We start from the raw sequence: 26361 nt of genomic DNA on the forward strand, positions 1-26361 counted from the left end.
TGGAGTGCTGAAAGTCTCAAAAGGCACCACAGTGGTTATGAAGGCAGAAAATGTTGGAAATCTTAACAGACTCAAAGGAAGTACTCAGGTCAGTGAAACAATAATTATGTCAGAGAAAGAAGGAGGTACTCGCCTATGGCATCATCGATTGGGTCACATGAGCGAGAAAGGTCTTCAGGTACCGATGAACCGTAAATTAATCCTTGATTTGAAATCCTTGAAGTTGGATTTCTGTCAACATTGTGTGTATGGAAAACAGTGTAAACAAAGGTTTAAAACTGGAAGTGATAATAATAAATTTTTTTTGGACTATATTCATTCTAATTTGTGGGGACTATCTCCTGTTGTATCATATGGAGGTGCTTTATATTTCTTAACGTTTATTGATGATTTCTCCTAGAAAGTTTGGGTCTTTATGTTAAAAAAGAAAACTGATGTATTCAATGTCTTTAAACAATTTAAAGAAATGGTAGAAAAAAGAACAAGCAAATCAATTAAATGTTTGGGCACTAACAATGGTGGTGGATTTACTTCTCTAGACTTTGAACCATTAGACATAAAATTGTTGTTTATACTCTTCAACAAAATGGTGTTGCTGAACATATGAATCAGACTCTTATGGAAAGAGCTAGAAGCATGATCAACAATGTTACCATGCAAAAGGAGTTATGGGCAGAAGCAGTATCCACTGCTTGTTATTTAGTTAACAGATCACCTTTAGTTGCACTTAATTGTACAATTCTTGAAGTGGTTGTTTGGATATTCCGACACATAGGAAATAATTAAGTATAACTTGGTCTAGTGTAGAGTTAGGTAAAGTGTGTTTTTTTACTATGTACTTTTGTAACTTACAATCCGACGGTCATGATATGTTCTAGACATGAAGTGATCCGACGATTCATTGTCTCCTTGATATTACCGACACTCGATCTGTGGCTTAACACCTGATTGGTCCATGATCTCTATTTAAGGAGTTTGGAGGGTCATTTGTAAGGTGATCGTTCATGAGAGAAGCTTATGTAAATTATCTTTTTTTATTAATAAATTGCCTAAAGTGGCCGCGTTTGCTTAGGCCGTGGACTGTTTCCCTCTTTGAGGGTTTTAACCACGTCAAGAACACTGGTGTATTGATCTGTGATTTGTTTGTAAGCGGTGTCTTTTGGTGTTCTATCTGAGGAACTTACCCTGTAAATTCCTACATGGTATCAAAGCTATTTAAGGGCCGCATCCGTTGGTGATCCAAATCTAAAGCCAATACAACTGCATTCGACTGTCGTTTTCTAGATCTATTATTTTTGACTGCTTTCAGGCCGAGCGAACTGTTCTATTGTGTTAGGAGCATCTGTTCCAGTAAGGAACCCCTTTCGTTTCATGCGAAAAGGTTTTTGGTAGCCCTAGCTACGTCATTTTTAAGATTTGGAGGTATACAATGTTTATTTGTAGTTTTAGTTATTCATCTCTCTGTTTTTTATTACCGATCTATACCTTTCATTTCTGCGTACGCTTTTTGCCTCGCGACTCTGTGCGATTTGGGAAAATCAGAAACAAAAAGGAAGGAATTTTCTCATGCGTATGCTCTTTTCCGCTGTGCTTTAGTGTGATCTCGGAAAATCAGAAAATATTTAATTTCTGGCAAAAGCTAACTTCAAGCCATAAGGTTTGGTTTTTTTTTGCATGTCCGTGTTGGGTTATGTGTTTTTTTGTTTTGTAGGTAAAAAAAGATTTTTCAAGTAAACACGCACTCCAAAGCTTCAATGACTAAAAAAAAAAAACTCTTTCTCTTTTCCAAAAATTACTAGCCTTTTAAACTAGCTCACTTGGTTCAAAGTTACTTTATGAGAATAGCGGTCTTGGATTCAAATATTTTTTTTGTTGAGTTACTTTTAAAAAAAATACATGTAACTTATGTTTTAAAGTTACTTTATGTAAAAGTGTTATCATCCATTATAAAAAGTGAGTCACTTATAATTTTGAAGTCTCTTTATCTTTTATTTAAGATACAATTTAGTGGATAACTCAGAAAGTACCATTTTAAAAGTGACTTTCACTTATTTATAAAAGTGGGTTACATAATTTTTTTAAAAAGTGAGCTAATTAGATTAAGTTTGGAAAGAGGGGGGATTTTTTTTTTTTTATATAACATTATCATTTACTTCCGCACATTCACGTATTTCGTTGGCATCTTCAACAACTTTTCTTCAAAAAGCCATAACTTCTTCATCTGGAAGCTGTTTTCGGAGCTGTTTTTTTTTAATCGTCCTAAATTTTCGAGATCTTTTGATTGTAACACTTAGTTTCAGCATCTACAACTTCAATTTCTATTAAAATGGAAAGTCCATGCCAAGTTATTCTTGACAGCACCAACTACTTTCAATGAGTGTCCTACATAGAGGATTTACTTAGACGTAAAGGTCTTTATAGAATAGCCTCAGGCCAAGAGTCTAAACCTAGAGATGAAGATAAGGCAGTCACATGGGAAAATAAGCAAGATCAAACACGTGGGTTGATAGGGATGTTTGTTTCTCCAGACCTTAGATTCCATATCGCAGAACTTGATACCCCTAATGAAGCAATGAAACAACTCAATAAAGCTTTTGGAATTAAAAATGAAATTAGAGCTTATTAACTCAAAAATGAGTTGCTTACGTCGGACCCCAATAATTTTTCTTCCATTGAAGATTTTTTGTCCAAGTTCATGACCCTTAGACTTCTCTTGGAAGGTGTTAAGGTTAAGAAAGAAGATGGTAGCCTTATCTATTCCATTCTTACTAAGTTAGATCCAGCCTACTCTGTGTTTGTTTTCACCTTCCATTCTACTAGAGAAACCTTTATTTCTCAAGGACAAGCCTACAAGTCCCCCTCTTTTGATGCCTTTTGTGATTCTTTAATAAGAGAACAAGAAAAATTCTTACATCTTGGTCTTCTTAATCTTGGAAACTCTTCTAAGAAAGCCTTAGCCGCCCAACAACAACTAAGTTCAAAAAATCCTAAGAAGCAACATTCTAAAAAGAATGGTCCTAAACCAACCAAGGGTCCGAAGCACTTTCAATGTCAAAATGAAAAATCAATTCAACAAAATGATAAGGCAAATAAAAACAAATGGAAGAAGACTGATAGACATTGCAACTTTTGTAATCGAGATGGCCACTTAGAATCCAAATGCTTTAAGAAGATGGAAGCCTTGGAATAAGCAATGAAGAAGCATAACATCCATTTGGAGCACTCTTCAACTTCAACTTCATCTTCATGGATAACACTTTCTGCATGTGGTTGTTAAGCATCTCGATCTGATTATGCACTAAATGTATCTTCTTCTTCTCATTCTCATGAGTGGCTCATTGATTCTGGAGCTTCTTATCACATGGCTAAAAACAAAGTCATGTTTTCTTCTTTAAATGATTGTAACACCAAAAATATATATGTTGGTGATGATAGATCTCTTACTGTTGTAGGGACTGGAACTATTCATCTAGACAATGGTCAATTTAATGATGTATTATGTGTTCCAACCTTATCTTGCAACCTTCTATCTGTATATCAGAGAACTCATTCAGGTGAAGCTAAAATCGTTGAATTTTCACCTCATGATGTTGTAATTAAGGACCTAAGAGATCCTAGACAGATTTTAGCTACTGGCATTGCGGATGATTCTACAAGGTTGTATAAGTTTAACAACTTTGGGTCATCAAATCTTCCCTCGGTATTTGTTGCTCATAATGATGAAGTGAGCAAAATTTGGCATGAGCGATTTGGTCACTTAAACTATCGCTCCCTTGAAAATCTATGTAAAGAAAATATGGTGACAGGTCTTCCTATGGTATCTTGCAGAGATAGTGTTTGCTTCGGATGTGTACTCGGAAAACATCATCGAGATGGTTTTGAAAAATGTGCCTCTTGGCACGCCTCAACCCCATTACAACTTCTGCATAGTGATTTATGTGGTCCACTTCCAGTTGTTTTATTTTCTGGCTACAAGTATTTCTTAACTTTCATTGATGATTTCTTTAGACGCACTTGGGTATACTTCTTAAAACTCAAAAGTGAAGTATTTAACATGTTCTTGGCCTTTAAGGCCTTTGTTGAGAAACAATCTGGACATCAAATTCTTAAGCTAAGATCTGATAATGGCGGAGAATATGTTAACAACAAATTCATCAACTTTTGCACTGAGCATGGAATTCAAATGCAACATAATGTTTCATATAATCCACAACAAAATGGTGTAGCTGAAAGGAAGAATCACACCTTAAAGGAAGTGACTAATTGTATGCTTCAATCTAAAGGACTTAGTCTTAATTTTTGGGCAGAAGCAATTAACTGTGCAAATCACATAGTAAATCGCACTCCTACTAAAGTTTTAAAGAATATCACTCCAGAAGAAGAATGGACCTCAATGAAACCAGATGTAAGTCACTTTCATGTTTTTGGAAGTGAAGCATAGGCCCATATTCTTGACGAGAAACATAAAGCCTTAGAACCTAAGAGTGAAAAATGTATTTTTGTTGGATATTATGAAAATATCAAAGGATATAGACTTCTTTCACCTAAATCCAAAAATTTTATCATTAGAAGAGATGTAAAGTTTGCTGAAAACATATCAGCCTACGAGCCTAGTTCGGCGGATGTGCCACCTCTCTCTATCCCTTCTACTTCTGAAAATATTTCTTCTTCAGATGATGACAACGAGGATGAAAATCCTCCCCCACCTTCTCAGGATCCTCCTTCAGCTCCTCAACTTCCAAAATGGGTCTGTGCTACTCGGGATGCAATAGGTTCTCTTGTAGGTGATCCTACAGATCAACGACGTACACGTTCTCAGTTCGATAGAGCCTCTTTTTTACTGGCTCAAGCTTCAACGAATTATGATCCTGACACCTTTGTAGAAGCTTCAGGCCATCCAGATTGGGACACAACTATGAATGAAGAATATCGTTCATTATTGGCAAATGATACATGGGATGTTGTTCCTCTTCCAAAGGGAAGAAAACTTGTTAGATGTAAATGGGTTTAAAGAACCAAGTTTGGACCAGATGGAAAAGTTGATAAACATAAAGTTCGTCTTGTTGCTAAGGGATTTTTACAAGTTGAAGGCATTGACTATACTGAAACCTTCTCCCCTGTTGCCAAAATGAACTCTATCTGCCTTGTTCTTTCCCTTGACGCCTCTTTCAAATGGGAAGTCCATCAGATGGATGTTAAATTTGCCTTCTTGCACGAGGACTTGCATGAAGAAATCTATATGGAACAACCTCCTGGCTTTATACAAACAGACTCCAGCCTTGTATGTCGGCTTAAGAAATCCCTTTATGGTCTCAAGCAAGCCCCTCGGGCTTGGTATGCCAAAATGGATAGCTTTCTTTTAGATACTAGCTTTTCTAGGTGTCATTCTGACAATACTGTCTACACCAAGAAAGTGGGTAAGTCTCTTATCATTCTTGTTCTTTATGTTGATGATCTTATCCTTATTGGTAGTGATCCAAACCTTATAAACCATGTGAAGTCCAGCCTTAAAAAGCAGTTTGAAATGATAGACTTAGGACACTTGCATTATTTTCTTGGCCTTCAAGTCTTGCAATCCAAGGAAGATATTTCCCTTTCCCAGTCCAAGTATGCCTGTGATTTTCTATGCCACTTTCACATGGAAGATTGTAAACCAACCCCTTCTCCCTTTTAGTTTGGAGAAAAACTTTCAATCACTTGTACTTCCCCTGAAGTTGATGCTACCTTATACCGTCAGCTTGTAGGAAAACTTTTGTATCTGACCCATACCTGTCTTGACCTTTCCTTTGCTGTTGGCCTTATTGCTCGGTTTATGCAAAAAAACCCACATGAAATTCATTGGAAAGCAGCTAAAAGAATACTTCGTTATGTTCGAGGTACAGTTCAGTTTGGGATTCATTACAGTGCATAAGCATCTCCTCTATTGGTTGGTTTGAATGGTTCTGATTGGGCTGGTGACCCTAATGATCAGAAGTCTACTACAGGTTATGTCTTCACTCTTGGTTGTGGACCTATTACATGGGCTTGCAAGAAACAAAGTGCCATTTCTCTTTCTTCAGCAGAAGCAGAGTATCGTGGCGCCGTAGGAGCTAGTAAGGAAGCCTTGTGGCTTTGTCAGATCCTGTTAGAGTTTGGCTTTTAGCAACAACATCCGACTACACTTTGGTGTGATAATCAAAGTGCCATTCAACTATGCAAAGATCTAGTCCAACATCAGTGCAACAAACACATTGAACTACACATGCACTTCATCAGAAATCTCATTCATGACCATGTTCTTGAAGTGCAATATTGTTCAACCGATGATCAAGTTGCAGACATCTTTACAAAGGCTCTCACAAAGGTGAAGTTTACTAAACTTTGATTTATGGTTGGAGTTCAGGAAGTTGTCACTAAGGGGGGATAGGCTCTAATGCCTTATTCCTTCTCCTATTGTGTCATATTTGTACATCCTTCAATCCCATCCCAAGTTGTTCTTAAGGGGGGATGTTAAGATATTCTGACACATAGGAAATAGTTAAGTATAACTTGGTCTAGTGCAGATTCAGGTAAATTGTGTTTATTTACTATGTACTTTTGTAACTTACAAATCCAACGGTCACGATATGTTCTAGATATGAAGTTATCCGACGGTTCATTCTCTCCTCGGTATTACCAATACTTGATCCGTGGCTTAGCACCCGATTGGTCCATGATCTCTATTTAAAGAGCATGGAGGGTCATTTGTAAGGTGAACGTTCATGAGAGAAGCTTATGTAAATTTTCTTTCTTTTATTAATAAATTGCCTGAAGTGGCCGCGCTGGCTCAGGCCGTGGACTGTTTCCCTCTTTGAGGGTTTTAACCATGTCAAGAATACTAGCGTATTGATGTGTGATTTGTTTGTGAGCGGTGTCCTTTGGTGTTCTATCTGAAGAACTTACCCTGTAAATTCCTATAGAAGTTTGGTTAGGTTAGTCTTGTGATTATTCAAATTTAAGGATATTTGGTTGTGATTCCTATGCTCTTATTCCTAAAAATCAACGTTCAAAATTAGATCTAAAATCAAAATGTTATGTCTTTGTTGGGTATGAAAGGATACATGTTGTGGGATCTTACTTCACGAAAGATAGTCATTAGTAGAGATGTAACATTTGATGAATCTTCTCTTTTAAAATCAGATGTTGAAAAAATTAAAGAAGAACATGTATTGCCAAGTTAGCAAATTCAGTTGGAGACTAGACCTTTTTCAGAAAGTTGAAAGGAAGGAGAGACTTCTGAAGGAAAAGGTGAAGAAGATGCAAAGGATTTTTTAGAACCTGTTTAGAAACTAGTCACTCTCAGAAGACCTACAAGGGAAAGAAAAACACCCAAAAGGTATGAAGATTCTGCTTCATATTTTGCATTGATTACTGAAGATGAGGAACCTTCTTGTTATCAGGAAGCAGTGGATGATGTAGATAGCGGAAAATGGAAAAAGGCTATGGAAGAAGAAATGGATTCCTTAGCCAAGAACAATACCCGAGATCTTATAGAACTTCTTGAAGGGAAAAGTGTTATTGGATGCAAATGGGTTTTCAAATTGAAACAAAAAGTTGATGGAAGTATCGAAAGGTATAAGGCAAGGGTGGTAGCAAAAGGGTATTCTCAGGTTGAAGGTATTGACTTTCATGAGATTTTTTAACCAGTTGTAAAAATTGTTTCTATTCGTACTGTGTTGGCACTAACTACATTACTTAACCTTGAGTTAGAATAGTTAGATGTTAAAACAACTTTTCTACATGGTGATTTGGATGGGGAGATACATATGGAACAACTAGAAGGTTTACAAGGTCGCAACAGAAGATTAGTTTGCAAGCTCAAGAAATCATTATATGGCTTGACGCAGTCTCCCAAGCAATGGTATAAGAAGTTTGACTCCTTCATGGTGGGCCATAACTTTATTAGAAGTGAGTATGATCATTATGTATACTTCAAGAGTTTCAGTGGAATATTCATTATCTTAGTTTTGTATGTTGTTGATATGCTTATTGCAAGCAAAGCATGGAAGAGATCAACAGGTTAAAGGCTCAGCTCTCTAGGACGTTTGATATGAAGGATCTTGGAGCAACAAAACATATCTTGGGCATGGAGATACACAGAGACAAGAAAAATGGTAAGCTTTGGTTATCACAGTAGAAGTATGTGGAAAGAGTACTTGAAAAGTTCGGTATGAACAATGTGAAACCTGTTAATGTTCCATTAGCTTCCCATTTTAAGCTTTCTTTAGTTTTGAGTCCTAGAACTGATGAAGAAAAGTACTATATGTCTCGTGTACCATATGCTAATGCTGTAGGCAACTTAATGTATGCGATGGTATCTACAAGACCTGGCATTTCACATGCAGTTGGAGTTGTCAACAGGTTCATGGCAAATCCAGGTGAAGAACATTGGCGAGCAGTGAAATGGGTGCTTCGGTATTTAAGAGGCACAAGTGACCATTGCATCATCTTTAATGGTAGTGAAGGATCAGTTTGCGGATATGTGGATGCTGATTATGCAGGTGATTTTGACAAAAGGAGATCTACTACAGGTTATGTCTTTACTCTTGCAGGTGGAGAAATTAGCTGGATGTCAAAGCTTCAAGAAACAGTTTCTTTGTCCACTACCGAAGCATAATATATAGCTGCTTCGGATGCCAGTAAAGAAGCAATCTGGTTAAAGGGTCTACTTGATGAGATTGGAAGGACACAGGAGAAAGTGAATGCATTATGTGACAGTCAGAGTGCTATTCACTTGGCTACAAATCTAGATTATAATAACAAGACCAAGCACATTGATGTAAGGTATCATTTTCTGAGACATGTGATCGATGGCGAAAAAGTAGCTCTTAAGAAGGTCCATACATGGGAGAATTGTGCATACATATTCACGAAGCCAGTTACAGTAGAGAAGCTGCGATGGTGTTTGGCTTCTCTTGGCTTGCAGAAGAGATGATGAATGGGCATGGGCAAGGGATTAGGAAAATTGTTGTCAAGGTGGAGTTTGTTGAAATGTGACAACAAATAATGTAATTATATGTAAAATCTGTAAAATCTTTATTAATTACTGCGAGTTAGTTTTGTAAGTTAGTTCATGACGAATAGCAGTAATGTAACGGAGGAGAGACTCATTTGAAATTGGTGAATTCCCGAGAGGATGTATCATGGAGAATCATTCTTGATTAATAAAGATTTCCAATCCCTTGCCCCGTTGAGGTTTCCTTGACACACTGTCAAGGTTTTACCACGTAAAACTATTTGTGTTTACTTGTGTGTATTTCAGTTTCCATTCAGTTTCTTTACCTTCCCTTTTTGTTTAATGAATTCCTGAGACCAACAACTGTTGTGTTTAACCCCAACAACCTCGACCATTGATGGATGTAACATATTTTAATGGACAAGGCCATGTCAATGGTAACTTTGGTAAGATACATACCTTTAAGTTGTCACATTCATCCAAGCTAGGTTTACTTTTTTAACAAAGGGCTATTCACAAAAAAAAATGTAGAGACTTAATGTATTAAGATTGCAATATCTATAATAATAAAATTCAAGAGATAACTATTAGATTGAACAATTCAACAAGAATATATACTAACACATTTATTGAACTAATAAAACATGATATTGATTTTTTTATGGAAGAAAAAATAGTTACATAATCTAAAATGACAAAATGCCATTTAACACATTTATTGAACTAATAAAACATGATATTGATTTTTTTATGGAAGAAAAAATAGTTACATAATCTAAAATGACAAAATGCCATTTAAATATAATTATATTAGATTTGACACTTGATACGTGCATATACATTATGTTTGCAATATAACCTTAAAAGAATGCTTAAGCTTCATTAAATTTGGTTGTCTGATTGGAATATTGAATGATACCACCTTAAATATGCCAATCTTATTATTGATTTAATAAAACAAATGAATATTGCGCCCCCCCAAAAAGAGGTTTTTATTGCTGATGATACATTTTGAATCTTGTACTCGAAGGGTTTTTTGTTTGTTTAAGCCTTAGTGTGTTTGGTCGCATCATTGTTGCAAGTTCCCTCCAATAATACCACGCAAACCAAGTTCAAAGTGTGAATTTGAACTACTCCCTTTACTGATAACTGAGAGACATTTAGGATTTGCATTCCATTATATTACAAATTTCTTAATTCTTTGGAGCATTTTTTCTTCAAATGTGGTGATGATTGTGCACATTTTTCTTTTCTTTTCTTTTTATACACTTTTTAAAAGAGACGAATTTGTCCCTTAAAATGGAGTAGATAACATTATTAGTGCATTTAATTCTCTAGTTAGTGAAGTGACTAATACTTTGAGATTAAGAATAACATATTGATAATCATTGAAGTACTTATCTTCTATTGCACTTTTCCATTTGTGTTGTTTAGTGTCGAAGGTCCCCCTTGGGATCGTGTTTCACCTTTTTCCCATTTTTTGCATAACATTAGATGACACTACTCCAACGCTATTAGATGGATGTGACATTCATTCATCAAATGACGTCTCATGACTTTGTTCAATATGAACTGTCTTATCTATGGTCCCATACCATAGATTCTTAGACAAACATGGGGATCCTTGTTCCATATTGAGTTATTATACATATAATCACCTTCTCTATGTTTGCAAGTGGTCTCATACATCTCTATAGTAGATAATCTTCTCATCTTGGTTATCTCTAAATCTTTTTAAATAAGCACATCATATATTTTGGTGATACATTGCCTTGTCATACATTTTGGGGCATTTCTTAATAAGCTATTATGCTTCTCATATGACATCCAATGTTGGTTTCCCAATACTTCCAAAATCAATTTAATCATAACAAATGAACACTAAAACCAAAGCAATTCTACTTGATCTACCAATTGAATTTTGGATATCAAGCCTCCTTGGAGTTAGTGTGATCTCATGAGGCTTCCAATTCAATCCCCAACTTTGTCCCTAAACAATGCCATCTTCTTTATTTTCAAGGGAATTTAGAGTCACAAAGTCATGTTGCTAGTGCTTCCTTTGGATCAAGTTGTTTCCTTGCATCGATCCCACTTCTTTATTGCCATACCATTATGTAGTGGATGTCATCTCAATTATTCTATCATTCTATGGTTTTGCTACCAAAATGAAGATTGAAGGAGTTCCACAAATGTGTTTGGATTGTAGAGAGCCCAAAGTATAGAGGACCATTGAGGAAAGAACGTTCAAGGTTACTTTCAGTGATTTGAAGTGACAAGGCTCATCTTGATTAGTTTATATGAAGATTTTGCTTTCTTTTGTCCCTCAAAAATTTCTTCCTTTACTTATGCATTTTGAAAAAAATTACAATATTTTTTGGTGAATTAACAATAAATTTTGCTATTATTTGGAAGTAATGGAATATTGGTTGGTTATTTTGGTGTGTGTAGGACCATTGGGGGATCATGGTGGCACATAGGTCATCCTCTTCATCAATCTAGAAGCTGAAGGTTCTAAGAGGAACATTATGCATGTATGTTCCCTATTCCTTAAAAATCTTTATTTGCTTGGATTACTTGGTTGAAGGTAGGGAAAAATATAATGCAATGCTCCATACTTTTAATTAAAGCAATAAATAATATATAAATAGTCTTAAAAGCATGAATATATAACACTATATTAAAGTTTTTATGAATATAAAATACTAAATTAAAGTTTAAAAAATTAATAACATGATAAAAAAATATAAAATGATAAAAGAATATAAAATAAGAATAAAAAGAAGAGAAATTACAAAAAGGAATCAAAGAAGAATTAAATTAAGAAAAAATTACATTATATGATGAATTACTTAAAGGACAAGCAATCCCGAGGGTTGGCTCAATTTGTCAAGTCCTTGTCGTTAAAGCAACTTTGCTATTGAGAGGTTATGGGATCAATTCTCTTGACACTCTCGGGGTTAGGCTCTGTGGTTGAGCCGACAAAAAGTGACCTCTTCGGGTGGATCTGCCTGGTACAAATATTCCATGGATGTAGCAGTGATTGATCTCCAAGATCCAAATATTCCATGGATGTAGCAGTGACTGATCTCCAGGGTCGATGAACCATATAGAAAAAATAATTACTTGAATGACAAGCGAAGCCTACGCATGAAGCCTATTGTGACATTTTTCGCTTTGACAGTTAATGAAAGGGCTTAGAAGCTAGCATATGTAATTGATTGGATGTCAATGATTCTCAATTGTCTTGATTAAAGAGTTGGTTGGGTAGAGAGTTGTCCCACACTCTTGGTTGTGGTCCACTTGATCAACTTTGTCATGATTAAGGAGTTGGTTGGGTAGAGAGTTGCCCCATACTTAGTTGTGGTCTACTTGATCAAAATTCGTAGTGTGTTAGTTTATGTTCACATGTCTTGTTGATTATTTTTTTCTACAACTCTATGGTAATAGTTTCCTGAGACACCTCTCATGTGAATTGATTAACAATAAAATTTTCTTTTTGATCAAATCTAGCTGTTGTCATTTTAGCCGTTACCTTGTCTGGAAAATTGGGTCATGGGATATTTTGCCTTGTCTATTTAATGTGCAAAGCGAGATCTGCTCATTCAACTTGTCCTGACGATGAACCACACTGGTTGGTTCGAAACGCGTCGACAAAAGTTTCTCTATGTGATTTTCGCTGAAGAATCTTCAAAAATTTGATATGGATCACAGAAGCCTAAATTCAATAAAATTTTCTTTATTTTTATTAATTTTTGCCCCTTTTTTCCAGAAAAAGAAAAAAAACCCTGGTTTATATTATTTACCAGTTCATTTTGCAAAACATAAGTTTTGCCTCATATGTAAACGTTAATCAAATCTAAACATTACAGTCAACCAGACTTGAAATACCTTAATCAAATCTAAACATTACAGTCAACCAGAATTGAAATCTTGTGTTTAAAAGATCAATCTAGACTAATTAGCATTGATCAAGTGGGTGTAACAAAATACTTACAGCTCAATTTATGCCACTGATACTTCCATCTTTCATCAAACAGTTTGACTTGATCCTTGGACAAACCATTTTACTTGATAAAATCATAGGTTAATGAACATTCTAGTCAGTAGCCCATGTTTACTTCTGGTCTCTCGTTGCCTGATTGGATGCCGAGCAAAATAGCACTAGAGGTAAGGTACGCGAATCAATTCAAGATACATGGAGTTATCCTTTGCTTAATCACAACAGAAGATAACAACTCATTGAAAGCTAACTGTGTCACGCGGAGAAGAGAGATAGGAACCATCTCCATTGTGAGGGGAATCAAAGTTTTCATTCTTCCTCGAGTGGGGTTTTGAAACTTTACCACTAACTTACAAATTCAGGTAAGAGATCAAGGATATGTCCAGCGAAAAAACAAAAACCTTTTTCAGAAGGTTTAGCCAGTCTCAAAATTGCTTTGGAATACCAATATGGATTGCGTTTTCACCCTCATGACTATGCGATCTATGGACTCTTCACACGGATCCAAATTTCTGAACAATTTTGTGCCTAAAACATATTTTTGAACCTGGAAGAGAATAGAACTTTTGAAATTTTTAAAGAACAGCTCCAAATCTTAATAAATACCTACAGGATATTTTTTTACAATTATATCTCTCATAAATTGTCTACAGCATGTATGCCAAAAAAAAAAAAAAATGGTGTTAAAGAATTCACTGTAATTGAGATTTCTTGAATTTGAAAACCCCTCATTGAAAATCCTATTCTGCTAGCAATGTGGTTAATTTGATGCATATTTTTTTTTTCAGAAGAAAAATCACGATGTAATTATATTAAGGAAATATAACAAGCTGTATACATGAGAGGACATGAGAGGACATAACAGAGCAGCCCGGAGAAACTGTTCCTGATAGACAAAATAGGCACTGCCAATGAGCCTGATAATAAAAAAAGAAGCTGATAACCAAGATCGATCAGAGATCATGAGCAAAAAACAGAATATCCTTCCGGAATTGTACCAAAAGAAAGAGATCCCCATAGCAGTGAGGGAAACCAAAAAGAAGAGAAAAACATATCAGCCCAGAGCCGCCAGTGAAGATATGGAGTCCATCACCGAATCAATAGGAGCGTTTGAATCCTGGAAAATACGAGCATTTCTCCACTTCCAGAGAAGCCAGCAAGTGAGGATAAAAATCGATCGCCAAGCTAGATTTTGTTCACTCCACCACCTGAAAGCATCCTGTACAGAGGAGAAAGATTGATGAGGAAAACCATGTGTTAATGAAAGATCATACCATATTTTGGCCGATGCCGAGCATTGAAAAAACATATGGATGTTTGTTTCCAGTGCTTGACAACACATAACGCATCTGCCAGGTCCCGTCCAGCCTTTTTTTTGCAAAACTTCCCATGTAAGATTCCTATTGGAAAAAACCAACCAGGAAAATAATGTAGCTTTGAGCGAGCATGTTGTTTTCCAGAACTTCATGGGGAACAAGGGCATATGGAGCGGCTGTAGAGACAACGTTGCAGCGGCATAAAGGTCCTTGACAGTGACAGGCATAGTGGATTTTGACTTCGACCAAACCAGTATATCATTGAATCCTGATTGTTTAATTCCTTTGTCATCGAGACTCTTAACCGCCGATGCCCATAGCTGACAAAGAGAAGAAGGCAGATGTAGATCATCAGCAGACATCCAAATAGGAGTCGATGAGGACCAATGAAGAATGAGCTTGTTCCATGTGAATAGACCCTGTGAGTGCAGGAAAGAAATGAGAACAGGGGAGAGGGATTCTTGCACAATATTATTAATTGTAGTTTTCAATTATTAATCTAATTTTTTAATAATAATAATAATAATTTAAAATTTTGGCTACTAAACTGGTGTATAAAACTCCGTTGAACAAGCGATTTTATATTTACTCAGTGATTCAGGGCTACAGTCTACAACATGTATGGAAAGAAAACAAAAAATTGGTGTTAAAGAATTCACTGTAATTGAGATTTCTTGAATTTGAAAACCCCTCATTGAAAATCCTATTCTGCTGGCAATGTGGTTAATTTGATGCATATCTGCACATTATTATTAATTGTGGTTTTCAATTATTAATCGTATTTTTTAATAATAATAATAATTTAAATTTTTGGCCGAATCAGATACTAAACTGGTGTATAAGATTCCATTATTTGTTGAACAAGGGATTTTATATCCACTCAGTTATTTCAGGGCTAAAGTCTATGGAGATATACATACTCTATCCTACTGGATTTGACCCTTGAAAAAACACATACTCTTAATCATTAGCCCCCCTAAAACTGTTATTATGAAATTGTTTAACTTGTAAATTGACTTTCATACACTAGTGAATGATTCTTACTCGTGTCATGGAGCTAAATTTATGATTCTTTAAAACTCATCTCTCTTACCATGTTGATGTTAAGGGTGCACTTGTGAAGTGTTGTTTTGCATGCCATTTTTGGATCAATGTCACAGATCACTAGATTCAGTTTTACCATGTTGATGTTATCAAGGGTGCACTTGTGAAGTGTTGTTATTTTTGTATCAATGTTGCATATCACTAGTTTCAATTTTAGATCGGGAAGAACACTTCCTTTAGTGGTATTATAGGGTTTGTTTCACTAAATTTATGGCAATAGCAATATCAAGATATATAGCCATGCATGCGGATCATAGCAGCAATGTGATGCGAAGCATACGTGTGATTATTCAAACTATACAGTTATTTTTGGTAAGCATTACATCATACAAGTAATCCAATAACTGATAGAACTTAGTTTATTTTTTTCTTGGATCAATGGAGAGAGTTTCATTCCTACAAAGTTGGATTCACTTTCATTTGCCACAGCTTCAAGAAGCTCTGGATCAAATCTGAAACATCTCAAATTGCTAATTTATGTATTTAACATCTCAAATTGCTAATTTATGTAAAAAGCACTTGCAAGCGGTGATTAATAGAAGAGAAATCACTTAATCTCTATGCCTTAGATTTATCAACATGGTATCAGAGTTAAGGTGACTAAGTCAAGGAAGGGCATCTTATCAAGGGACACTCAAGGATCAAATCTCAAGGAAGGCATCAAAGCGAAGATCATCTTGAAGTCAAAGGAAGCATCATAACCCTAGATCAAAGAAGTCTACAAAGAAGTATTGGGATCATCATCAAGAAAAGAAGGCCAAAATCACTACATCTACTCAAGTTGAAGAAATCTACGAATCAAGTTAAAGTGTTTTGAAGATTATTCATCCAAAGGATGCTAGATCAAAAGGCAGTATCATCTCACTCTCTGTGGGATTAAGGATCATTCTTGAAGAAAACTACCTTCATCAAGATGAAGTTTTATATCCTTTATATCATCATCAACATCAAGGAAGCAACAAGAAGAAGGAGCATCCTATCAAATAAGTATATTTATGTCCACATTTGAATATGTCAAAATGTCTATTTGCAAGGAAAACAACAAATTGGTTGGGGCTTCAAGCTATCTTGTATGGAAGAAAAGGACAAATCTGTATCTCATTGAAAATGAGGTTATGGAACATGTCAAAGGTTATATCACTAAACCAAGAAAGGAAGATGCTCAAGCTCTTGCCAAGTATATGAAAGGGGAAGTTAGGACCCAAAGGATTCTCATAGAATCCCCTCATCCCATATGTATCTAAACTCAAAACTTCAAAAGAAATCTATGACAAACTGGTAGAGTTATATTCTATAACCACTGTTGGAGAAGTCATCTCATTAAGGCAAGAATTTTATAAGCTGAAGATGTTAAGGGAAGATGGAATAACCTCATATTTATGAGGATATCTGAGATCCAGGACCAACTACAAGATCTAGGAAAAGTCATGTTTGATAGAGAAATGACTACGGTTGTAACTACCAGAGGAGTGGGGTAACTTTACTTCAAGTATTTATGGGAAGAAAGAAGCTAATCCATTCCAGGATATATGGTCACTGTGCAAGATTGAAGAATCTAGACTAAAGGCCAAGTCTGATGTGGGAGTAGGTGAGCAAAATCAAGCTTATGCTACAATGACAAGAAGAAAAGGAAAATTTGGGAAGTCTGATTCTCGAAAAATAAAAGGAACATGGCTAATATCTAATGCTATGGATGTCAAGAATATGGACACTACAAAAGAGATTGTCCTAAGATCAAGAAAGATAATAAAAAAAGAGGAAGAGAAGAAGCTCATATCACCAAAGAAGTGGAGGAAGCTGAAAAGAAGTCCAAGATAGAGGAAGTAAGAAATCTCTAATATGACTGAGATAGTCTTCCTCACCTAAGCTCTTTTCAAGTTCCTAAGTCTTCCATTGTAAGATATTGCTATCATGATTCACTAAATGGGATGCAGCAAGGCATCATAGAAGCATTGGAAGTGAGAGCTTAGGACATCATCATAGAGAAGCATGAAAGATGGTTAGAATATATGGAAGTCAAGGATATAGATCTTGGGAATCTCATTGGAAACATAAGTGGCAAGGTCATCTAGTTCAAGGTTCAACATACATCTATCAAAAGGAAACATCTGATGATGGGGATATTTTAGATCCTCAATATTCTTTGATGGAATCTTCATTGAAAGGTTCATCGATCATGAGGGGAAGCAAGTGTTTCATCAAGAATTCCAAACTTGTGGAATTCATGGGATGATGGTATGATGACATAAAAGTGAAGCAGATCAAGGGATTGAAGCTCTTTCAATCAAGGAAGATGCTACAAGAAGTCTGGATAACCCAAAGGAAAAATGAGGTATGTGTGCTTACTTTTGATATTGTGGAAGTCATGTCATATGGTTGCAGATATCATGCTCTATCTTAAGAGCATGATCAAAAGAAAGGATCTCCTCCCTCAAAGGGATGCAAGAATGCATGGGTCACACATTCACTAGATGAAATCAACATAATATGTCCTCATATGAAGTATGAGGTGGTTGACTACAATTGAGGAACTCTGATTGGAATCTCCTGGGAATGAAATGTGTGAAGAAAGGAAGGAAGAGATCATGGAATATGCAACCATGGTAAAGGCAATCAACATCTGATAAACCAAGAAGATTTGACTAGGATATCTCCATGGAAGATATGAAGACTCTGATGGAGTCTGAAAAAGAAAGAGACCCTTGACAATATATATCTTTGGGAGATGTGTCGATATGTATGCAAGATGTTGATGCAAACTAGAAGATGTCATGATGAAAGACCATCACAAAGGTAATGTTGATTTTAATGTTCATTCCTTTATTTTTGAACAAATATCTGGATGGGTTTATGTAGGGCTACCAAGGGAAGATCTATGGATGTCTTCCACCACCGATGCACATGTAGTAGGATGAAAGATCCTTAAGTAAACATGGCATGAAGGAAGGCTAGATATGAACTGATGGATCACTTTTTGATGATGACATGGTTGACTCATGGATGAAAGTGATGGATGGTCGGTGCCCTTGTAGAAGTTCCAAACATGAAGAATCTTAGATAACGAAAAGAAGTTCATGACATCGTGAAGAGGAGTTCTTCAAGCAACTGGTTGTACCATCATCTCCACCTGAGAAGCTGTTATAGGTCCCTAACTAAGAGGGAGCTTGCAAACAAGTTTCTCACTTGGAAGAAACCTAGAACTTCCTAAGCCAAGAGGGAGCTTAGGTACATTCCTTCCGTAGGAATGAGTAAATTCCTTTATTGGAATAGATATGTCCTCCCTAATTAAGAGGGAGAGATAGAATTGAGGATTGGGTAAACATCTGGCATTTGATGCTCTTTGAGGATGAATTAGGGCATCAAAGATAAGAGTAGTCGTTGAGGACCGATATTCTTTGAGGACTGGGAATCTAAGATAAGAATAGTCTTGGTGGAACACACCCTGAGAACTTGGGTGGGGTATGTTCCGAGAGAGACAATGATGAGGGTGTCTATACTTCATTGGTCTCGCCAGCATTATGCTCAAATCTCGTGGAGAGATAGAGATGTTAGTCAAGGCCTTGCTATGTGACGCTGTTGGTTGATATGGTGCTAAACAAATGGGTTACCAATCCATCTCTTCTTATGAGAATTTTTTCAGATTGAGAATGACCAAGTACCATTATGAATACCTCCCTAGTTAAGAGGGAGTGTTGAAAAGTGTAACTAGGTCCGGTCTTTATAATGACATGTGTAATTGTGATTTTATGTAATTAATGAAAATAAGAAAAATAAAATTATTATTGTAATGCTTGTCTCATGGGTTTCATGAGCAAGGAATTTTATTTTAGTGATGGCTCCCATTGAGAACATTTAGGATTTGTCATCTAGTCATAAAAGTCAATTTGAGTCTATGTCATGTATGAAGGACCCTTGGGGCATATTACATTTTGTACGAGTCATAAAAGGTCTAAGAAGGCCCTACAAGACCAAGACAAAGTCACCTCCTTCAAGTTGGCTTCAAAAGAATAATAAATTCTCTCAAATAGACATGTTGGCTCATCTCCAAGTCATGTCGGCTTATTATAGGCTCCAACAACTATAAATAGGGCAGTTTAGATTTCAATTAGAGACAAAATTTTACAGCAGATTTCGGTGGTCATCAAGTTTGCAATTCAGTCAAGGCTTAAGGCAGAAAAAGGAGTGTGAATGTCTCATAAGAAGTATATCTATCCAAGCGAAGGAGGAAAACAAAAGGAAGATCTGTTTGGGACCATTTTAAGGACTGATCTCCACTCACACGTGAAAGGAAAAGGGTTACTTCTGGAGAAAAGGGGCCAAAGATCTTCTTGCTGTGATAAAGGCCTAATCAAGAAGCATTCAAGATGCCGAGTTGAAGAAGAAATCCTTCCAGTCCAAGCGAAGGAGATTAAGAGGCTAGATCACCATATGTGCTGCAACTAGGACGAAATAAAGTGCAGGTTTGAAGTAGAAGGTAGCCGAGATTGAAGGATAGCTGAAAAGAAGGAAGAAGAAGTTTGACTATTATTGACTTGTGCACGAAGAGCAGTGGAAGGGAACTTGTGTCTTGGTCTTGGTATTCGTTAATTGTAATCTCTATAAGAAGAAGAATTTGTTCAAGTTTTCCTCTCAAAGAGCGAAAGGTTTTGGCCCTGGATGATAGCCTATATTATGTGTCTCTTGTCTCTTTATGATTTATGCATTAATAACTATTTGATGAAAAAAAACACAAATAACCTAAGTAAAAAAAATCCTAAAGAAATCAAAATAACTCACAAAAAATTACTAATAAAAGAAAAATCACTTAATCCCTATGCCCTAAATATGCAAAGCTTAATATTATATTATGCTTTGCATATTAATCGGTCACCCCACCCTTATTAGTGCCCAACACAATTTTTCATATTATTACGTGTATTGCAACATTGATTTATGAATACTTGAATATAGAACCATTTCCGTATGTGTGTTAAAAACATTAACCTCGGTACCATGTGAGTGTATTCATTGATGGATAAAATGATCTTACCTTTTTCTTTACTTCATACCTCTTCTTCATTTGCATTTCTGTTAATGGATTACTTTTTGACTCAATATACTAGGTGGTAATGTTCCTTAATATCTTAATGACATGGATGGTTTCCAAAATTCTTATATAGTTTGTATAAGATATATTTCTGTTAATGGATTATTTTTTGACTCAATATACTAGGTGGTAATGTTCCTTAGTATCTTAATGACATGGATGGTTTTCAAAATTCTTATATAGCTAGTATAAGATATAGTTTGGATTTTGTATATAGTTAGTATAATATATATTTATATGAAATAAATTATATACTAATGGTGTGATTTAATAGGTAATTGAAATTTTATAAAATGGATTCAACGTGATTATTTGGTTGACTTTGTTCCAAGGATGTCTGTTTTTTTGTAACAAGGAATAATTGTAATATATGATTTATCAATTAATAACAAATAATGTCATCAATTAGTGATTGTTTTGTTGTTACATGTAATATGATAATGAGAAAAATTACATCATGTTCAAAGTATTTTAAGTGTTTACCTTATGTTTAATAGTATATATTTAGAGGTTTGACTATGGACATTAATAAAAGGCTATCATATTGTTGAGCCTCGAACTTGCACCTTCCCATACATCCTCTCAGCCTTCTTTTTCCACTCATTTCATCTACCACGTTGATTAAATCATTGTATTTTAGTTTAAAAACGAGCTTTTGACATGGTTTTCTAACTACGCTGATGACTGTTGTTTGGTTTAGAATTTTGTTCAGACAGTTGCGGAAGCTTCTCAGTTTCCGCAGCCGATACAGGTTTCCGCAGCTGACCCAGGTTTTTGCAGCCAGCACAGGATTCCGCAGCCGTTTTTTCAAACACCATGCTATAGGTGTCCTCTCAAGAAATGAGCCACATGGGCAAGTTACAGGAGTCAAGGACATGGATCGTGTCCCTCCAGATCATCCAGCACGGTCATAAAAGCCCGCGGTCAAACAAGGGGCAAAGGATAGTCAACGGAAGTGTTCAGTGGTGGCACGGCTCTGCGTAGCTCTGTTTTTGAGCACGTGAAGCTACGTGGCACAGTCCTTAGCCACGAAGACATCCTGATAGCGTGAATCCAACATCCATACCTCTCAGATTTAATAAACATGATGACAGTTACCTAGATCCGGGCTGAAGAGGATTTACGTGTCTCTGGCAGCGTGGTTAATAGCGTAGATTTAGTTAATCTGTTTAGCTTTCTTTCCTTATAAATAATGCGTCCATGAACGCTGAAAAAGTTAATCTTTTTGGAATGTAATCCGAAGCTGTTGTATTTCCCCACTGCACTTTTACGTTGCTGTTTAATATATGAGAAGACTGGTTTAAACTTAAGCTTGTAGCTGTTCGTTGAATCGGTTGAAGTGGCAGAGGGCCCCTGCTTACTGAAGCCTTGTACAATTGTCTTTTAACTCTTGCATTACTTTTTCCTGTTCATGTATATTAGCTGTACAGTTGTCATTTAAATGCTGTGTTTTATTTCATCATGTATATTAGCTGTACATAACAAAGCTTTTTGATTTCTGTTGATTTACATTTTCATTGCTGCTCTTTTATGGTTACAACTGATCAGTGTTTTTGCAGGTTTCCTTAGGCAGCCCGAGGCAATTTTTCACCTTTTCTTTTTATAGCTATTGGCATACGAGATCATCTTGTCTTTGTCGCTGACTCTTGTTTTCTGAAGTTTGATTTCCAGTACTGTCATTTCCTTAAGTTGTACATTTATTTTCTGCTCTTAGATATCATGCTATTCATCTGTTAACGGTTCCTTTCTATAATCAAATAACTTTATTAGGAACCAGAATATCACTCATTATAGCTTGATTTAGTTTGCTTTAGATCTCACATTGCTGGACTTGTTCATGACTGTTTCTCACAGGGTAAATTAAGCTGAAAGGCAAAAGGTCAAGAAAGTTAAAGTAGTGTGATTAGTTTCTTTTATGCAGTTTAACTTCTTTTAGATTTCACATTGCTTAACATTTCATGATATCTTTTCACAAGGAAGATTGAGTTGAAGAGTTGAAATAGTGTGGATTAGTTGTTCTTACTTTTAATTGAATTTAGTGTAGATTTCACTTTCATTTTCATTCAACAACAAAGATACTAGGCCGATGTCATAGTTCATTGTTTGATGTCTTTATTTCTTTTGAAGAATTGATTTCATTGCAGTTATTTTAAAGCTTTCTCTCTTTTAAGTTTTGAAAACCACTTAGAGATCACCATAATCATCCATATTTCACTTGCTTTATCACCTTTTCATCATCTCACATTAGGGAAAGATAAATCCAAAAACAAACTTAAAAAAAACTAAAAACGACAAAAGACTAAGGAAATGGTTATCTAGTACATATAGTACACTTCACTTCGTCAGTTTACGAACCCCGGGTTGACATTATAAATAGAAATTTAGATCACACTAAATTGACCAAACATTTTGGCGCCATTGCCGGGGAAGTGAAATTAGGTAGCCAAATTCTTAAAAAAAAAACACAAGAAAATTTCAAGGAAGGAAAATTGATAACCTCTCAAAGTATGCTCTCCTCTTGCACTTAAAGTGATCTGGAGGATCAGAAAAGGGAAAGTTATTGGTTTAATAGTTTCTTGAGTATGCTCTCTTCTTGCACCTAGAGTGCCCTGGAAGATCAGAAAGAGAATTATTAGCCCGACTTGAAGAAAAATAAAAAATGACATGCATAGAGCAAGAGATTCTAGGGGAATGTTTTTAGCTAGAGCCAAGAGTTCGATTTTTACAAGTCCATCTACTTCAAGGAATAGACAAGAGACACCTCCATCATCTCCAACTTACACTCCTAGCCCTAGGATTCCTGGAATTCAAGAGGCAGGAGTCGACTCTCCCACACCTTCCATCGAATCTGAATTAGAAAGAGATCCTTTCCTTCCTTCTACAGAAAGACAAATTGTAATTGAAGAAGTAGAATCATCTGAAGAAGAAGATGGAGAAATTCCTTCTCGTTCACCCTTAGTAGAAGAACCAGAAGACTCTGAAGTCTCCAGGGAAACTACCATGACATAGGAAGGAGGAACTGGATTTGGTAGAGGTAGAGGTAGAGGAGGAGGAGGAAACAATGGAGGAGGTAGAGGTAACATTGGGGGAAATAGGGATGGAGATAACTCATTCGGATTTCCTATAGTCGATGAGGACTCCCGAGCCACAATGAAAAACATCTCACCATCTGTCCTCCCAAACTTCCATGGGTTAAGGAATGAGGACCCTGAAACATTTCTATTTGAGTTTGAAGTCGTGTGTCGAACTTATGATTATCTGGAAGACTCTCAAAAACTCAAACTGTTTCCTTCAACATTGAAAGGAGCAGCCTTGAAATGGTTCATGGGATTACTCACTCAATCCATTAGGTCTTGGAATGATATGAAACAAACATTTTTGGATAGGTACCTGGACTATTGTATGCCCACCAATCACAAGGATGAGGTATTCAAAATGGTGCAAAAAGAAGATGAAAACTTGGAGGATTTACTTGAAAGATTTCAATACAACTTGAAAAGAGAAAAAATGAGTAACTTAGATGAGGAGACCTTGAAAGCCCTTCTACTAAAAGCCATTAGAGATGAATGGATAGATATTTTGAACATGATGGGAAAAGGAGACATATCTCAACTTCCACTTCATGATATAGTAGAGCTATGTGTCCATCTCTCAAGGGGGAAATCTAAAACTCAAAAATGGCCTAGAGATCCTTCTCTCATCAGAGCAAACAAATCTGCAACTGGATCAGTAAGTAGGACTGAGATTGGCAACATGCTTGATGAATTCAAAACTGACATCTTAGGGAGTCTTAGTGAGCAACTAGACACCCTTAAGATTCACAATAAGCAAAAAGCGGAAGCTGAGGCTTTGGCCATCTTTTGCCCAAAGAGTAGGAAGAAACATGCTCTAAGGGAATGTCCCTTGGATGCAAAAGTTGTAGAAACATGTGTAATTTGTTCAGAGAATCATGAGACCAAGGATTGTCCTTCAATTCCTGGGCTCAAAGCTGTCTTTCAAGAAGATCCAAATACAATCGAATCTCTCTGTTTTGTTGCAAGGAGACCGTGGCAGGGGCAACAAAATCAAGGGTTTAGCAACTCTATGAACTTTCAAAACCCACCAAATTGGAATCCTTGGCAACAACCTTGGTCCCAACCTCAAAATCCTTTTCAATCATGGGTACAAGGTATGCAAAATCCTTATGGGAGATTTGCTCAATTTTACCAATATCCTCCATCTTTTCAAAACCAACAAGCTCCACAACTTCCAAATCAAAATCCACAACTATCATTGCTATTTCCACAACAACAACAACCTTCTCAACAGAATCCAAATTCTCAACTCTTGCTTCCATTCCAACAGAAGTCAAATCAACTTCCTTCTCAGCCATTGCCAAACCCCAATAATAAAAATCCTCAAAATGCTTACATGATGGAAGGTCAACAATTTCCTACCTATATGATTGTTCCTCTCAATGAAGTACAACTCAGATCAGGTAGAGTCCTAGATAAGCCTTCTATAAATGCTAAAAAACAAAGCATTTTTGAGGAAGATTCTCTTGAAGCCAATAAGGGTTCTGAAGCATCTCTTCAAAACCCAAACACTCAAAAAGAAAAAGAAAAAGAATTAACCCCCACAACTCCCATAGTTGAGCAACCTGCATCTTTATCCACACCTCCTTTTCCTGAAAGATTACAAATTGACAAAGGAGTGGAAAAACAAATTTGGTTGCCTGACTATAATTTTCTAGATGAATTGAAGAATGTCTATATCAAGATTCCCTTGTTACAAGCCATTAAAGAGATTCCTATTCTAGCAAAAACAATAAAGGAGTTGAGTCTTAAAAGACCAGGAAGGAAACCAAGAGATACCAGAAGAATCCACCTGGTAGGGAAAATTGCAGATATCATGATGGGAAAAATTACTATGTAGAAATATGTAGATCTCGGTAGTCCAATTGTCAAAACACATATCAATGGGGTAGAAATACCAAATACTTTGATTGATTTAGGGGTTGATATCAACATCATGAGTAGACAGACTATGGAACAACTAAAACTTCCTAATCTTCTTTTTACACCTACTTTATTGCAACTTGCAGATCGATCAATTATTAAACCAGATGGTGTATTAGAAGACATTCCAGTCTCCTTAGACTCTTGGGAATATCCAGTGGATTTCATGATTTTAACTCCCAAGAGTAATCTAGGAGGACATCCTCTTATTTTAGGAAGACCTTGGCTAGCCAGAGCTGATGCTTTCATAAGTTGTAGGTCTGGGGATATGTATATTTCTGATGGTAATTCGACAAAGAAGTTCAATCTGTATCCTCCAGCAAAAGCAATTACAGAAATAGGAGATAATGAGTGGGTTGATGATGAAGATACTATACAACCTGTCTTTACCATTTCTGAGATTAGTGAAGATAGTCAAATTTTGAACACATTAGAAAACTTTGAACCATCTTCAAAATATGACCACACACAATTTCAGTTGGATTCTGACATTGAGTGTCTATCATCTAGACAAATGTCTCTTTTCTCTATGGAAGAATTTGGTAGTTCTACCATTGAGATTTTTCCAAGAAAAACATTGAATATCAACATAAACTTGGAAAAATCACAACAGGGGGAGCTAACCAGAATCTTGCAAAAACATTCTACTGCATTTGCATGGGAGTATACCGATATGAAAGGTATTGACCCTAAGACTTGCATTCATCACATCTACATTGAGGAAAACAGTAGACCAATCAGAAAACCTCAAAGAAGGATGAATCCATAGTGAAAGAAGAGCTCCAAAAGTTACTTAATGTAAACTTCATTTACCCCATTTCAGATAGCCGGTGGGTTTCTCCTTTGGTTATAGTACCTAAGAAGAATGGTAAATGGAGGGTTTG

The sequence above is a fragment of the Pinus tabuliformis genome, chromosome 9 (genome assembly GCF_031772625.1).
Source record: "Pinus tabuliformis cultivar Carrire ecotype Pingquan chromosome 9, CPIR1, whole genome shotgun sequence".
Lineage (NCBI taxonomy): Eukaryota > Viridiplantae > Streptophyta > Pinopsida > Pinales > Pinaceae > Pinus > Pinus tabuliformis.